Genomic DNA, 18,245 nt, shown 5'->3' with positions numbered 1-18,245 from the left:
TACTTTAAGTTTTGTGTTGTGAAGTTTTCAAGTTTTGGGTAAAGATTTGATGGATTATGGAACAAGGAGTGGCAAGAGCCTAAGCTTGGGGATGCCCATGGCACCCCCAAGATAATCTAAGGACACCTAAAAGCCAAAGCTTGGGGATTCCCCGGAAGGCATCCCCTCTTTCGTCTACTTCTATCGGTAACTTTACTTGGAGCTATATTTTTATTTACCACATGATATGTGTTTTACTTGGAGCGTCTTGTATGATTTGAGTCTTTTCTTGTTAGTTTACCACAATCATCCTTGCTGTACACACCTTTTGAGAGAGCCATACATGATTTGGAATTTGTTAGAATACTCTATGTGCTTCGCTTATATCTTTTGAGTTATATAATTTTGCTCTAGTGCTTCACTTATATCTTTTAGAGCACGGTGGTGGATTTGTTTTATAGAAACTATTGATCTCTCGTGCTTCACTTACATTATTTTGAGAGTCTTAATAGCATGGTAATTTGCTTAAAATCCTAATATGCTTGGTATGCAAGATTAACAATAAAAATTCTCTTATGAGTGTGTTGAATACTATGATAAGTTTGATACTTGATACTTGTTTTGAGATATGGAGATGGTGATATTAAAGTCATGCTAGTTGAGTAGTTGTGAATTTGAGAAATACTCGTGTCGAAGTTTGTGATTCCTGTAGCATGCACGTATGGTGAACCGTTATGTGATGAAGTCGGAGCATGATTTATTTATTGATTGTCTTCCTTATGAGTGGCGGTCGGGGACGAGCGATGGTCTTTTCCTACCAATCTATCCCCCTAGGAGCATGCGCGTAATACTTTGCTTCGATAACTTGTAGATTTTTGCAATAAGTATATGAGTTCTTTATGACTAATGTTGATTCCATGGATTATACGCACTCTCACCCTTCCACCTTTGCTAGCCTCTCTAATACCGCGCACCTTTCGCTGGTATCATACACCCACCATATACCTTCCTCAAAACAGCCACCATACCTACCTATTATGGCATTTCCATAGCCATTCCGAGATATATTTCCATGCAACTTTCCACCGTTCTGTTTATGACACACTCCATCATTGTCATATTGCTTAGCATGATCATGTAGTTGACATAGTATTTGTGGCAAAGCCACCGTTCATAATTCTTTCATACTTGTCACTCATGCATCATTGCATATCCCGGTATACCGCCGGAGGCATTCACATAGAGTCATATTTTGTTCTAAGTATCGAGTTGTAATTATTGAGTTGTAAGAAAAAATAAAAGTGTGATGATCATCATTATTAGAGCATTGTCCCAAGTGAGGAAAGGATGATGGAGACTATGATTCCCCCACAAGTCGGGATGAGACTCCGGATGAAAAAAAGAAAAGAGGTCATAAAAAGAGAAAAGGCCCAAATAAAAAATAAAAAATAAAAAAATGAGAGAAAAAGAGAGAAGGGACAATGTTACTATCCTTTTACCACACGTGTGCTTCAAAGTAGCACCATGATCTTCATAGTAGAGAGTCTCTCATGTTATCACTTTCATATACTAGTGGGAATTTTTCATTATAGAACTTGGCTTGTATATTCCAATGATGGGCTTCCTCAAATTACCCTAGGTCTTCATGAGCAAGCAAGTTGGATGCACACCCACTTGTTTGTTTTTGAGCTTTCATATACTTATAGCTCTAGTGCATCCGTTGCATGGCAATCCCTACTCATTCACATTGATATCTATTGATGGGCATCTCCATAGCCCGTTGATACGCCTAGTTGATGTGAGACTATCTTCTCCCTTTTTGTCTTCTCCACAACCACCACTCTATTCCACCTATATTGCTATATCCATGGCTCACGCTCATGTATTGCGTGAAGATTGAAAAAGTTTTGAGAATGTCAAAAGTATGAAACAATTGCTTGGCTTGTCATCGGGGTTGTGCATGATTTAAATATTTTGTGTGGTGAAGATAGAGCATAGCCAGACTATATGATTTTGTAGGGATAACTTTCTATAGCCATGTTATTTTGAGAAGACATAATTGCTTTGTTAGTATGCTTGAAGTATTATTATTTTCTATGTCAATATGAACTTTTGTCTTGAATCTTTCGGATCTGAATATTCATACCACAATTAAGAACAATTACATTAAAATTATGCCAAGTAGCACTCCGCATCAAAAATTCTGTTTTATCATTTACCTACTCGAGGACAAGCAGGAATTAAGCTTGGGGATGCTTGATACGTCTCCAACATATCTATAATTTTTGATTGCTCCATGCTATATTATCTACTGTTTTGGACATTATTTGGCTTTATTATCCATTTTTATATTATTTTTGGGACTAACCTATTAACCGGAGGCCCAACCCAGAATTGTTGTTTTTTGCCTGTTTTAGGGTTTCGAAGAAAAGGAATATCAAATGGAGTCCAAACGGAATGAAACCTTCGGGAACGTGATTTTCTCACCGAATACAACTCAGGAGACTTGGACCCTACGTCAAGCCAGCTAACAGGAGGCCACGAGGTAGGGGGCGCACCCTCCACCCTCGTGGGCGCCCTGTTGCTCCACCGACGTACTTCTTCCTCCTATATATACCCACGTACCCCCAAACAATCAGATACGGAGCCAAAATCCTAATTCCACCACCATAACTTTCTGTATCCACGAGATCCCATCTTGGGGCCTGTTCCGAAGCTCCGTCGGAGGGGGCATCGATCATGGAGGGCTTCTACATCAACACCATAGCCTCTCCGATGAAGTGTGAGTAGTTTGCTTCAGACCTACGGGTCCATAGTTAGTAGCTAGATGGCTTCTTCTCTCTTTTTGGATCTCAATACAATGTTCTCCCCCTCTCTTGTGGAGATCTATTCGATGTAATCTTCTTTTTGTGGTGTGTTTGTTGAGACCGATGAATTGTGGGTTTATGATCAAGTCTATCTATGAATAATATTTGAATCTTCTCTGAATTCTTTTATGTATGATTGGTTATCTTTGCAAGTCTCTTCGAATTATCAGTTTGGTTTGGCCTACTAGATTGATCTTTCTTGCAATGGGAGAAGTGCTTAGCTTTGGGTTCAATCTTGCGGTGTCCTTTCCCAGTGTCAGTAAGGGCAGCAAGGCACGTATTGTATTGTTGCCATCGAGGATAACAAGATGGGGTTTTATTCATATTGCATGAGTCTATCCCTCTACATCATGTCATCTTGCTTAAGGCGTTACTCTGTTTTAACTTAATACTCTAGATGCATGCTGGATAGCGGTCGATGAGTGGAGTAATAGTAGTAGATGCAGGCAGGGGTCGGTCTACTTGTCTCGGACGTGATGCCTATATACATGATCATACCTAGTAATAGTAGTAGATGCAGGCAGGAGTCGGTCTACTTTGCTGCATCATCCCTTCCTCTTCGGGGAAAACCAACGCAATGCTAAAAGAGGTAGCAGGGTACAGGGAGTTGTGTTTTCTAAATTCATCCATCTCATGCTCATCAAAAGGAATCCACTAACAAGGTTGATCAGGTCTTCTTAACAAACTCATTTCGAATAACATGAAACCGGAGAATTTTTGAATAACACTAGGTTACCTCAATGGGGATATGCACATCCCCAACAATAAGAATATCATATTTCTTCTTGACAGTAGGAAGAGGGAATTCAAATCCTCCAATAGTGATCGATGGAATTTTTCCAATAGAATTGATTTCTGTGGACTTGAGGTTGTTTCCTCGGAAAGTGTACCTTATGCTCATTACCATTAACATGAAAAGTGACATTGCCTTTGTTGCAATGAATAACAGCCCCTGCAGTATTCAAAAAGGGTCTTCCAAGAATAATAGACATACTATCGTCCTCGGGAATATCAAGAATAACAAAGTCCTTTAAAATAGTAATATTTGCAACCACAACAGGCACATCCTCACAAATACCGATATGTATAGCAGTTGATTTATCAGCCATTTGCAAAGATATTTCAGTAGGTGTCAACTTATTAAAAACAAGTCTACAATATAAAGAGAGAGGCATAACACTAACACCGACTCCAAGATCACATAAAGCAGTTTTAGCATAGTTTCTTTTAATGGAGCATGGTATAGTTGGTACTCCTGGATCTCCAAGTTTCTTTGGTATTCCACCCTTAAAAGTATAATTAGCAAGCATGGTGGAAATTTCAGCTTCAGGAATCTTTCTTTTATTAGTAACAATTTCCTTCATATATTTAGCATAAGGATTCATTTTAAGCATACCAGTCAAACGCATACACAAAAAGATAGGTCTAATCATTTCAGTAAAGCACTCAAAATCCTCATCATCCTTTTCATTGGATGGTTTAGGAGGAAAAGGCATGGGTTTCTGAAATCGTGGTTCTCTTTCTTTACCGTGCTTCCTAGCAACAAAGTCTCTCTTATATAAACGTTGATTCTTTCATTGTGGGTTATCAAGATCAACAACAGGTTCAATTTCTACATCATTATTATTGCTAGGTTGAGCATCAACATGAACATCATCATTAACATTATCACTAGGTTCATGTTCATTACCAGATTGTGTTTCAGCATCAGAAATAGAAATATCATTGGGATTCTCAGGTGTGTCAACAGCAGGTTCACTAGAAGCATGCAAAGTCCTATCATTTTCTTTTTGTTCCTTTTAGAAGGACTAAGTGCATCAATATTAGCTCTCTGAGAATCTTGCTCAATTCTCTTAGGGTGGCCTTCAGGATACAAAGGTTCCCGAGTCATTTTACCACCTCTAGTCATAACTCTAACAACATTATCATTTTTCTTACTATTCAATTCATTGAGCAAATCATTCTGAGCTTTAAGTACTTGTTCTACTTGAGTGGTAACCATAGAAGCATGTTTACTAATAAGTTTAAGTTCACCTTTAACACTAGCCATATAATCACTCAAGTGTTCATTCATATAAGCATTGCGTTTCAGTTGTCTACCAAAATAAGCATTAAAGTCTTCTTGCTTAACCATAAAGTTATCAAATTCCAAACATTGGATAGCAAATTTAGCAGGATGTATTTCAGCTTTATCATATCTATAGAGAGAGTTTACCTTTACTACCTGTGTCGGGTTATCGAGACCGTGTGTTTTTTCAATAGGTGATGAATTAAGACCATGTATTTCTTCAACATGAGGTAAATTCTTAACATCTTTAGCTTTCATACCATTTTCTTTCATAGATTTCTTTGCCTCTTGCATATCTTCAGGACTGAGAAATAGAATACCCCTTTTCTTCGGAGTTGGCTTATGAGTTGGTTCAGGAAGTGTCCAATTATTTTCATTGGTCAATATATTATTCAATAGAGTTTCATCTTGATCAACTGTTCTTTCCCTGAAAACACAACCAGCACAACTATCCAGGTGGTCTCTAGAAGCATCGGTTAGTCCATTATAAAAGATATCAAGTATTTCTTTTTTCTTGAGAGGATGACCAGGCAAAGCATTAAGTAATTGGAGAAGCCTCCCCCAAGCTTGTGGGAGACTCGGTTCTTCAATTTGCGCAAAAATATATATTTCCCTTAAAGCAGCTTGTTTCTTATGGGCGGGGAAATATTTAGCAGAGAAGTAGTAAATCATATCTTGGGGACTACACACACAACTAGGATCAAGAGAATTAAACCATATCTTAGCATCACCCTTTAATGAGAATGGAAATAATTTAAGGATATAATAGTAGCGAGTTTTCTCATCATTAGTACACAGGGTGGCTATATCATTTAATTTAGTAAGATGTGCCACAACAGTTTCAGATTCATAGCCATAAAAAGGATCAAATTCAACCAAAGTAATTAACTCAGGGTCGACAGAGAAATCATAATCCATATCAGTAATAAAGATAGGTGAAGTAGCTTAAGAAGGATCATATTTCATTCTAGCATTCAGAGATTTTTCTTTAAGCTTGGCTAATAATTTCTTAAGATCAGATCTATCATTGCAAGCTAAGAAATATCTAGCAGTTTCTTCATCCATAACATAACCCTCAGGAACAACATGCAATTCATATCTAGGGGGAGAATCTTCATCATCACTTTCATCAATATTATCAGTTTCAATAATTTCATTCTCTCTAGCCCTAGCAAGTTGTTCATCAAGAAATTCACCTAGCGACACAGTAGTATCAAGCATAGAAGTAGTTTCATCATAAGTATCATGCAAAGCAGAAGTGGCATCATCAATAACATGCGACCTATCGGAATCAATAACATGTGTAGGTGTCGCAAGTTTACTCAAAACAGAAGGTGAATCAAGTGCAGAGCTAGATGGCAGTTCCTTACCTCCTCTCATAGTTGAGGGAAAAATCTTGGTTCTTTGATCTTTCAAGTTCTTCATAATGATAAGCAGATATAAATCCCAAGTGACTCAAAGAATAGAGCTATGCTCCCCGGCAACGGCGCCAGAAAATGGTCTTGATAACCCACAAGTATAGGGGATCGCAACAGTTTTCGAGGGTAGAGTATTCAACCCAAATTTATTGATTCGACACAAGGGGAGCCAAAGAATGTTCTCAAGTATTAGTAGCTGAGTTGTCAATTCAACCACACCTGGAAACTTAATATCTGCAGCAAAGTATTTAGTAGCAAAGTAATATGATAGTAGTGCTAACGGTAGCAAAAGTAATATTTTTGGGTTTTGTAGTGATTGTAACAATAGCAACGAAAAAGTAAATAAGCGAAGAACAATATTTGAAAAGCTCGTAGGCATTGGATCAGTGATGAGAATTATGTCGAATGCGATCGATCATGCAACAGTTATAACATAGGGTGAATTAGAACTAGCTCCAGTTCATCAATATAATGTAGGCATGTATTCCGAATATAGTCATACGTGCTTATGGAAAATAACTTGCATGACATCTTTTGTCCTACCCTCCCGTGGCAGCGGGGTCCTATTGGAAACTAAGGGATATTAAGGCCTCCTTTTAATAGAGTACCAGACCAAATCATTAACACATAATGAATACATGAACTCCTCAAACTACGGTAATCACGGGGAGTGGTCCCGATTATTGTCACTTCGGGGTTGCCGGATCATAACACATAGTAGGTGACTATAGACTTGCAAGATAGGATCAAGAACTCACATATATTCATGAAAACATAATAGGTTCAGATCTGAAATCATGGCACTCGGGCCCTAGTGACAAGCATTAAGCATAGCAAAGTCATAGCAACATCAATCTCAGAACATACTGGATACTAGGGATCAAACCCTAACAAAACTAACTCGATTACATGATAAATCTCATCCAACCCATCACCGTCCAGCGAGCCTACAATGGAATTACTCACGCACGGCGGTGAGCATCATGAAATTGGTTATGGAGGAAGGTTGATGATGACGATGGCAACGGATTCCCCTCTTCGGAGCCCCGAACGGACTCCAGATCAGCCCTCCCGAGCGAGTTTAGGGCTTGGCGGCGGTTTCATATCATAAAACGTGATGAATCCTTCTCTCTAATTTTTTTCTCCCCGAACACGAATATATGGAGTTGGAGTTGAGGTCGGTGGAGCATCAGGGGGCCCACGAGGCAGGGGGGTGCGCCCAGGGGGTAGGGCGCGCCCCCACCCTCGTGGACAGGGTGTGGGCCCCCTGACATGGATTATTCTTCCAGTATTTTTTTATATTCCAAAAATAATCTCCGTTGATTTTCAGGTCATTCTGAGAACTTTTATTTCTGCACAAAAATAACACCATGGCAATTCTGCTGAAAACAGCGCCAGTCCGGGTTAGTTCCATTCAAATCATGCAAGTTAGAGTCCAAAACAAGGGCAAAAGTGTTTGGAAAAGTAGTTACGACAGAGACGTATCATCTGGCAATATTCATTAGTCTCCTTTGACACCGTCATTTTGATCCTATTGATTCAACATGAGTGCGAATGCACGCAATCATCGGTTGATCCTTTTAAATTATCTTTCCGGCTCATATGTCATTTTGAACATGAGCTGGTTATCGACCAATCAAATTGTCGTCGATTGTACCCCTAAGTCTATTCAACTTATCCATTCTTAATCAGACCGGCGGCTTTTGATCCCTTGATTTGGAGATGATAATTCCTTCGCATTTGAGCTTTGAATTAGTCATTTGTTTCTATAATCTGATGCCCTTTCGTTCCTTCTTCCTCTGATAGATTACAGATACTCGTATCAGCTTCGTTGTAGACCACAAGACCCCTTGTTGGATTATTATCCGACAATGTCCTTCATATTCAATAACCTTGTGAGCCTTTCCGTGGGTATATAATGCCTTTGGTAATTTGTATCCTCTGCTTTGATAACCATACTCTACTGGTGTTATGCCAGATAAATTTCTACACTACAACATCGTCGAAGGCGAGGAGTGATTAAAAGGTTATACATTGGAGAAGTGGGAGTCGACCTGGAACTTTGAGTTCATGCGCATGGAAACGATGTTGAGCTTATCATGATAGCTTCTCGTAATAATAATTATTCACTTGGCATAATTTGATCTTGTATCTATGATTTTGTCCTTTGCAATCGTGGTTCCGACCGTGATTGTTCTTCCTTGATTCCATTTCCCGGACAAGTTAAATCACTTGTCTTCTACAGATCAATAAATCTCTGCAACATCTATTTTGATCTTACTTCGAGTATTACCCTCCGGTATCTCGAGAATATCAAAGAACTGTGTTGCTTCCTATGAGTCTTCCTCTAGTATTACTTCTCAGCAATTTCAGTTTTCCCACAAGTTCTGAGTTATTAGTCACTCAAGAACACCGATAAGTGAATTGATTCCGCATTCCGAGTCAATAACTCTAAGTAGTTTTTGTTGCTTACGAGTTTAATGGTACTTCGAGTCATTCCTAGCCTGATCGGCTATATCATTATCGTGTAAACTTTTAACTGTGCTACCTGGTCCTTATTCCCGTAGCACAACTTTTGACGATGAGCTAAGCTTACGTTGATCTTCCTCATACTGTTTCTCCTCGAACAACAAGCTTGAATCTGAGTTGACATCATACCCTTGGTTCCATTAACCTTTCGCGGACTTGATGTCATCGCCGACCGATTACATCTTCATGAAACCTCTCGACAAATGTGTCATGATCATCATCAACATTCTGAGCATTTCCAGAATATCAATCAAATTCATGATGACACGTGCCATCCTTGCCCCTCGATGATTTGTGTTATCATCGACAACATTATTGCTTTTCCTCCAACACAAACTTGTTCGTGTTTTGTGTTATACCTGGAGATCCTTGCTATCTAGCAATTATTCTTATTTACCTTGGAGTATTACCATATTTTATGTCAAGAATGTCGTGATAATTTCACCACCTCTTATGAATTCTTGGTACAAATGATACTTCTTGCCATTTCCGTTCATATCTTGGTCCCCGTGTTGTTTCTAACCAGGATACGAGCCATTTAACCTTGATGTGTAATTTCGAAACTTCTAGCAACCCTATTGCTTGAAGTTAATGGTTGATAGCTTGATTCTTAGTATATTGGTTATTGAATCACCATTCTAACATCGATCGGGCTACTTAGTCCGTCCTTCCAGGTGCATGTTTTGATCAATGTTTACTCATGGGTGTTTTCCTAGAACATACTTTGTTATCTACTTCAATATGTCCAATATTATCTGCTTGTTCACATAATTGTGGAAATCTGTCTTTTTGGAAACCTTGATGAATTGTCGCTGATTCCATCAACCACCTCCTCACCCTCTTGTTGGTTTACTGATGAACTCTTGTTTTGGAACTTGCTTCCATAGTTCATTTCTCGAGAATCTTATAATGTCATCTCGTCAATTTGTGTTGCACCTTTTCTTCTCAGGCATCCTCAGTCTAAGGTATTCTAACGCCAATCAGATCTGAATCTCGGCCAGATATGGTGGTTCAAGCATCTTCCAAGAGTCATAACATTGGTATTTATATAGCCCGGTAAGGTGATGTCATACCTAGCACACCTGGCCGAAGGACCTATTGTTACGGTTCTTCCTTTTAGCTAGGTTAACCATTCTTCCATGAGGAAATTGTGAAACTTATTCTATAAGTTGTTCCTGTTGAATCCTTTGAGTATCCAAAGTCTGGCCTTTGCTTGAAGACCATGTCAATGCTATCTCAAAGCATGTATGTGGTACTCCGGTTTTCAACAAGAACATTTGAAGCCCAATGCTGAATGTTTCTTGCTCAGTTATCCAAACACCGTTGCATGGGTAATGTCATGAAATTCCTCTCCCCTTACCTAAATGGTTTCTACTTCTATCCTATCAGGGATATCATGCTCTGTTTGTCCTTGGGAAGGATATACCCCTGACATTTGTTTAAACGCATTTTCCTTTCCATTGTTCTGTTTAACCTGATAATCATATTTTCCTTTCCATTGTTTGGTTTAACCTTTCTTGTGATCTATATGGTCTAAGCAGTATTGTTCTCCTGCTTATGTAAACACCTCGGTGTACAATTCCGTCAGCAAGACCATGTTTCTATTGTTGATGACATTCCGGTAACCACCGATGGATGATAACTTTGCCTATTGGTCCGCCTCGTTCAACGAGCAGGAAAATGGTTCTCTTCGTCCCTCGCCCTTGGTACCAACATTGTTGCCAACATAACTGACCGGCTATCCTCTGACATACCCTGCTATTTTAACCATGCAAGATGCCATTGCTCTTTCTACTTTCAAAAACCACATGGTGGGCCCATAACCCACAGGTCCCAGGATCGAAACCTGACTCTCCGCTACACCCTTGTTTGCCATAGTTATTCCTCGTGTTTGACCATGTCACCTTCTTAGAGATGATCTATTCTGGTACCAGACACAATACTTATTCCCGTTGCTCTAAACCTCTTTTCAGGCCCTGTTACAGGCGTCAAATAATTGCCTATGCGCTTGAAACTTCTACCTTGCTCCTTCTTACTTTGCTCTCGATAATTTCTTAAGTTTCAATTCGAGAGTTACTTTCCGCCACCTTCCCCGATATTACCTACCAGATAAGCAACCTTGTAGAGGTCCATCCTTTCGAAGCTACCCCTTATCCTTTCCGTAAGTACGATGGAGTTCCCGAAGAAAGGATGCCAACTTCATCATGATGACCTGAAGCAGAGAAATGAAGACATCAACATAATGGATCGACCTCTTCGAGAAGAGCAACCAAGACCGAGAAGATTCGTTAGAAATTCGTAACCGGAACTTTCCCCCTTACCGAACCTCTTAAATCTCGGGACGAGAATTCTTATAGTTGAGGAGATTTGTGACACCCCGATAGTTAAGCTACAGTAAACCCCTGTTAAGATGCCAGGTCATTGTAATTAAAATTTTGCTAAACCTCACTCGTTTCAAAATTAGTTCTAATACAAATTGAAATGACAAGTCAAATTATAGTTTCATAAAATGGTGAATTAAAAATGTTCATTAGGTTACAAATATTCATTAAATAATTTTCATGCATTAACCAACAATTTTCTAAAGGTTTAAAATTCCACTGGATATGAGAACAGTACCCAAGCAGTTGCCTTTAGGTCATTTCCATTTTAATAAAAATACTAACAACTTCTAAATCACTCCCAAACTTTTGGTTACAATGAGGTATTTTTGAATACTAAATATAGAGACCAGCCACACAGTTTACTAAAGTGAATTGTTGGCCAAAGTACAAACAGAGAATAAATAAAAAGTAAAACAAAACAACAGAAAAGAGAGCCCCCCTTTTCCCCACTGGGCGTTGGCCCAACTGGCCACCAGGCCAGCCCACCTAACCTCCCCTCATTCCCTTCTTGTTCACCTCACCCCCGTGGACACAAAACGATCGTCCAGGCCACCGATGGCCACGCACCAGGCATCCCGCGACCCCCTCGGCGGATAAGGGCCTCCCCTCAGCGCCTCTCTCTCCCTGGGCAAACCCTAGCCTCAACTTTCCCCCTCACAGCTCTCTCCTCCCACCTCCTCTGCTCCCTACTCCGAGCTCGACCGAGAGAACCGGAGTGCGCCGGCTTGAACTATTGCGGCCACCGTGCTTCCCGCGCCACCGGTGGATGTCCAGGAGCCCCGGCAGGGTCTTCTTCGTCAACTACACCAACGAATCGAAGCCCGGGATCACTGGTGACGCCGCACGCGTCCATCCCGTCGCCGACATCCGCCCCGTCGATCTCCTCATCCTCGGTTGTCCCCGGCCCCGTCGACCCGCGACCTCACCGTGAGCCTCTCCTCCATTTCCCCCTTCCCACCCCCTCGTTTAAGACGCCATCACCATGCCCGCTCGCTGTAGGCCTCGCTCACCGCGGCCCCTGCTTTGCTCGCCGCGCCCTCTGGCCTCAGGCCGCATACGACCGCGCCTTCGCTTGTGCCCGCCTGCAGGCCCTGGCCTCGACTGCTGCTGCTGCGTGCACACCCGCTACTGCGCGCCCCTGGTGCTTCCGCCGCTGCCGCTCGCCGATGCCGCCGCTCACCACTGCGCGCTGCCCCCGCCCGCTGTCCCGCTCCGCTGCACGACTGCGCCCGCACTCGTCACGCTCGGCCGCGTCCTAGGCAGCGCGCGCACCCGCGCCCATGACCTTGCCTCCCGCGCGTCCTGCTGGTTCCGTGCCCACGCCCCCCCTTCTCCGCCTGCCCGCTGCCGGCGCACGGGCCGCGCTGGCCGCCCCGCCTACGCCCGCTGTTGTCGCGTCCTGCCGCTGCTTGCCCCAGCCGCCCCGTGCGCCACCCCGCGCACCTCGTCCCCGGCCGCCTCTGTCCTGCTGCTCGCCGCCACGCCTCGCCACAATCCACTATCGCGACCTTCCCCCGCCGCCTTGGCCGCTGCGGCTGCGCCCGCCAGGGCTGCCGCTGCCCGGGTTCGCGTGGCTCCGCCAATGCCCGTAACCCATTGCCCGCCTGCCCGTTAATCCCCCCTGGCCTATGACATATGGGCCCCATGCCCTAGAACAAAAAAAGTAAGTATATATATATATATATATATATAACTTAATTAATTAATGGCAGCATATCTCGTGAATCCGAGCTTATTGTGTATCCATGTATCCCTGTGATCTCAGCCATTAACACTAAATCATGCGCCTCCCGTGCAGCAACAGGAACATTTACAATTAGCCGCCCGCTTTTGGACCTAACAACCATTTATTTTGCAGCAAACTCCCGAAAGTCCGTCCTCCACGATCCTCAACCGAGGTCCCCATGTCGTTTCGTGCTGCCCCAAATCCTCTGATCCTCTGCAGCCAAATCCCGCACGCCGTCGCTCCAAAATCTAAATCCCAACCCAAAGGCCTCGTACGATAGAAACCTTGGGCTAGACGGCCCCATGAAGTCCTTTGGCGACGGCAACTAAGAAGCGACGACAACAGCGACCAGCGACAGCAACGGAGATCCGGCGGCCGTCTCAACGACGAAGCCATGGCGAATTGATGGTTCCGCGACGGTGACAACTCGTCCCAAATGCGACGCCAACACCCCCTGGATAGCCTCCTACAACCACGACAGTCCCGATGTTGTAGCATGACGTCTGTAGGAAGCTGTTTGTTGACTGTAGCAGATGTATTAGTGCGACGCTTAATGGCATGCCATGCTTAATTGCTTTGCTTATATAGCCTGTAGCCTGTAGAGATGTAGGGTGCCGAAGATGTACTAGTGCAGTGCTTGTATCCTATATGGAGTCAGTTTGCTTATATCCTGAAGCTGTAGGCTGTAGTAACAGATTGTACTAGTGCAATTCTTGCTCACATGGTCATATTAGTGAAATTCCTGTCAGTTTGCCTGGCATTTGAAAAAAAAAACCCTTCGCTGCTACTGTGAAATAATTCTGTGACTAGTTCAGTTATGCATTGAAAAAATTGGTGACTTCATGTGGTCAAAACATGTAGTGATCAGTAACCTTTTGACTTAAAGGAAGTGGTCTGCAACAGCATTGTCCGGTTTTGAGATCAATGCCATAAGCAAAAAGTCAGTATGAGAGGTTCCCATGAAGTGACTAGATCCATTATGTGTTGAAACTTTCTGAGTTATCGTGGTTGAAGCAAATACTGTTCAGTAAAGCTTCTGAACTATGAGAAGTGGCTTGCGATGTGTTTGTTCAGTTTTGAGATCAAACATATAAGCGATGCGACACTATGAAAAGTTTATTGAACATTTGCCCTAGGTCTTGGTTGATCAAATAAATTGACAAAACTGCATTGTTTGTCCTTGTACGATGCTAGTCTGAGGAAAAATATTGGTGCAACAGCAAGCATGGTCAACATTTGAAATCCTGAACTTCAGCTTCATATTTAACCATCTAACGGATATGAAGGGGCAATAAAAATGCATGTACTGCCACTATACAGCCTCTCAAGTTACATAGAAACCAGAAATGTCATCATGCTTCACTTGGTAGAAAAACATTAAGTGGATACATATGTTCAATATTCTGTAACAATTTGACAAGCATCAAAACTTGTCAGAAATCAACTAAACTTTAATTGGATATAACACAAATTCTGATCCATTATATGACTTCAGTATATCAAATTGCAAATAATATAACATAGATTAAATCATTATTTTCTTGGACAATTTTTCATATCAGGAAGCACCATTTGGTTGCACATCTTCCGCAATCAAGCTCCTTTTCCCTTGAATAGTTTTGCTTGGACAATTGCGACTATCATGAAACACCATTTGCTTGCATGTCTTGCACAAGCGTGCAACCTTTAACTTCGCTTCTTTGTCCTTCCTTTTCCTATCACCCTCCTTGATCTCCTTTCCACTCTTTATTCTTTTGCATCTCCCCACGGTACGAACATCAGTTGGTGGATGTATATCAACTTCTGTAGGAATATGACAACCAATAAAAGCCTCATATTCGTCTTGCCTAGTGTTCTGTGTGGCTGCAGGGACCATTTGGTCTAAAGGCGCCTCAATGCTCAACACACTTGATGTTAAGAAGTCCATGCCTTCATTTGAGTGCTTTGCCTTTTGAATCAACTCTTCCATCTTATCACGTACAGTCGAAATCTTCTTTCTCGTGGCTGCATCTAGTGAATCTGTGGGCTTTTCTTCTAGTAGGTTCCCCTATTCATCATAAACATTCTCCCTGCAAAGGAAATAAGATATTGTTAGTCCTATGATTTTGAAATTAGAATAAGAAATTGATTGGCATGCATTTTTTACCTCTTGCACCGTTTCTGCCATCTTTTCATAATGTAATAGTTGGGAAGTTCATTTTGGTTCTCAATCCTCAACACTTGGATAATATGTCGACATGGAATACCAATTGACTCAAATAACTTGCACGGACAATTTGCTATCATGGTTGTAGTGTCATAGGAGACCTCCCTAACCTTACCAGATCGACCTCTCAGGGTCACCGTTTTTAACCCCACACCTTGTGTAATACCCTGAACACAACAATGATCTCTAGCAGCAATAACTTGTAGCTGAAATTTCTCGAATACCTCATATGTGAATACCTCACTACCTTGTTTCTCCATTGTCCATGGCGTAAATAGTTGTGGGGTGGTATGCATGCTTCTGTTGTCTGCCATTAATTCTTCCTCACGTTGGCATTCTAAAGCTGTGTCGAACCTAAGCCAGAACTCAACAAAAGCAAGCCTACGATGAATGAAACGGTTGAAAAAAGAATTTGCACTTTCTGACCTTGAAGTGGTTCGGAGCAAGCCCGCAAGAGATATATCCATAAAGTAGGCTGGTATCCATGTATCTCTAATGGTAAACCTCTTAGCTAACCACTCGTTATCCTCCAACCCAAAATCTGTAATGATGGAATTCCATTGTGACTCAAACTCACTTGCAGTTTCTGAACCCCAAACACATGAGTTCAACCTCGACCAAAATTCAGAATCTTCCCTAATCAAAGGTCCAACTTTTTCAGGCACCTTTTCCATTATATGCCACATGCATAACCTATGCATAGTGGCTGGAAGAACTTTGTCAATACCATTCTTGATGCTAGCAGCTTCATCAGTTATGATGAGTCTAGGTGCTACCCCTCCCATTGCTTTTAGGAAGGTCTGAAATAACCAAATGTATGACTCATCCTTCTCATTTGATAAGAATCCAGCACCAAAAAAGACACTTTGTAAGTGATGATTAACCCCTGTAAATGGTGCAAATATCATGTTGTACTGATTAGTGGTGTATGTAGAATCGAAGGATATCACATCACCAAAGTGACTATAGTTCTTCCTGCTTGTGGCATCCGCCCAGAACACACGCACCAGGTTCCCCTCATCATTCACCTCAAAATCATAGAAAAATGCTGAATTCACTTCCTGCTTTCTAGCTAATTGGGCCACAAACATTTGAGCATCTGCGTCTCTGATTTTATACCTGAGTCCGCGATAGTAATTTTGCAAGTCCCTCTTTGTGCACCCAGCATTCGGAATTCCACCCTCGCTAACTTGCAGGAGCCTGTATGCCTGGGAGGTTCCAATGCTTGCCTTATGACATGTGTATAAAGTATTCTTTGCCCTCTCACTAACTCTACGATTGGATCTGATCAAATGACGCTTATCAGGTGATACAAGACCATGAACATGATGCTCAATCCATGAGTCTATCTTGTAGGTGTTCTCCCCACAAAGTCTAACAAATATATGAGCATCACAACCGCATCGCGTGTCTGTCTGCTTACGTCTTTTCCTCAAGGGGTCATTAATCTCCTTAATATCTTTTGACTTGAATCCTTCTCTACTACACATGAAACGCTTAGTCCGGACCACCTTATTCTCAATCTTTTTCTGCTGTCCGATACGAACGCCAAAACCTGATTGATGTGCATATGCCTTGTAGAACTTCTCCACGGCCTCGAGTCCTTCAAATGTCATACCCACTTTAGGCTTCAAATGCTCATCACATTCAGGCGTAAAAGAAGAAGACTGCAATGTCAAGAATAAACGGAAATAAGTAATTTCATGTGTTCAGTATTTTTTTGGCAAATGCATGCATAGTTTCAGTTAGTGCAAACTGACTTACAAAGAGAGGTATGGTTGTGTTCTTTTTGGGCGTACTAAATCCCCCAGGGCTTATATGCATTTGAATGTTATTGATTGGATCCATACTTCTGCACATGTAGCTACACAATTAGCCTTGCAAAATACACTATGTATACACAAGGACTGAATTTGTCGGTTGTTTTACCTCAAAGTTTTGATGCCCACGTGTCTCTGATTGCAAGGGGTACTTGCTACTTGTCCGTGTCTAGTCGCCGCTGCAGCAGAATATTTCAGTTATACATGAGATGGATCAGATCGGGGAAGTACAAGCATGGGGCACTTGTTGGTGCTTATCTGGTTTGTGTTAAGTGTTAACATGGGAGTAGAGGAGCACGTAAAGGATTGGGATGCTACCTGCATGGGGGCGGCCGGGTGGGTGCCGGTGCACGTCAGGATCAAGTCGATCCAGATCAGACGTATGTGCAGTTTGGCGGCGGCGGCGGCGCACGACGCATACAGAAGTTGGGGTATTGTTGCAAAATTAAGTTGCTGCTTTTAGTCGGAGGGCGGGCGTGTAAGTGTAAAATTACCGCAAACTCTGATAATTCGTACGATTAAGATCGTGGGGGTGAAAAGAAAAGGGATACACGGACACACAAATAGCTCGGATTCACGAGATATGCTGCCTTAATTAATTAAGTAAATAGTTAATTAACCTAATTAAGCCGGCTAATTAACTAATAAACTGATAGCTTGTTACATCTGTGTATGACAGGGGGGCCCACCCCTTGTTGACCAGTCAAACTTTGACTGGTCAACTGGGTCCCCCTGGCCCACATGTCAGCCTTTGTATACATTCTGTGTACACAGGGCTAGCTACCCATAGCATTTTGTTTATTAATTTCAAATTAATAATAATTTAGAAAATGAAACTAAAACTTTAAAAATTAATATAAAATAATCCGTAGCTCGGATGAAAATTCTTTGTACATGAAAATTGCTCAGAGTGATGTGACGAATCCGGATACATAGCCCATTCATCTGCCACGCATCCCGAGCATATCAAACATGCAAGAATCCACTTCCGGTTCATCTGTCCGAAAACGTTTAACACCAGGAATACTTTCCCGGATGTTCCCCCCTGACGATGTCCTGGACTAGAGGGTACTCACCACGTCATCTCCCGATCTGTTAGATTGGGCCGAGGACCCCCATGGCCGTATACTCATGGGACAGTTCGGACAACTGCCGCATACATGGAAGATTCCACAAGACTTGGTGATCAAGACAAGGACTCCTCCCCACCGGCGTATTCGGCTAGGACTCTTGTTATCCTAGGTCTCG

General features: G+C 42.0%; 1 long non-coding RNA gene and 1 pseudogene across 2 annotated transcripts; one reads left to right on the top strand and one right to left on the bottom strand.

The window, feature by feature from the left end:
- Positions 1–11,795: 11,795 nt before the first annotated feature.
- Positions 11,796–13,637, top strand: LOC147991622 (uncharacterized). 2 transcript variants are annotated; one of them, XR_015603569.1, is made up of 2 exons: positions 11,796–12,172; positions 13,104–13,637. It is a non-coding gene; the product is annotated as an uncharacterized LOC147991622 (long non-coding RNA). The 2 variants fall into 2 exon arrangements; XR_015603570.1 differs by having other exon boundaries at positions 11,796–12,908.
- Positions 13,638–13,767: 130 nt separating this feature from the next.
- On the bottom strand, positions 13,768–17,577 carry LOC125548013 (protein FAR1-RELATED SEQUENCE 5-like; annotated as a pseudogene).
- Positions 17,578–18,245: the final 668 nt, after the last annotated feature.

This window comes from Triticum urartu, chromosome 1A (assembly GCF_056163025.1).
Source record: "Triticum urartu cultivar PI428250 chromosome 1A, HENAU_Tu73, whole genome shotgun sequence".
Taxonomy (NCBI): domain Eukaryota; kingdom Viridiplantae; phylum Streptophyta; class Magnoliopsida; order Poales; family Poaceae; genus Triticum; species Triticum urartu.
The sequence above is the reverse complement of the archived record's forward strand: the minus strand, read 5'-3'. Positions and strand labels throughout refer to the sequence as shown.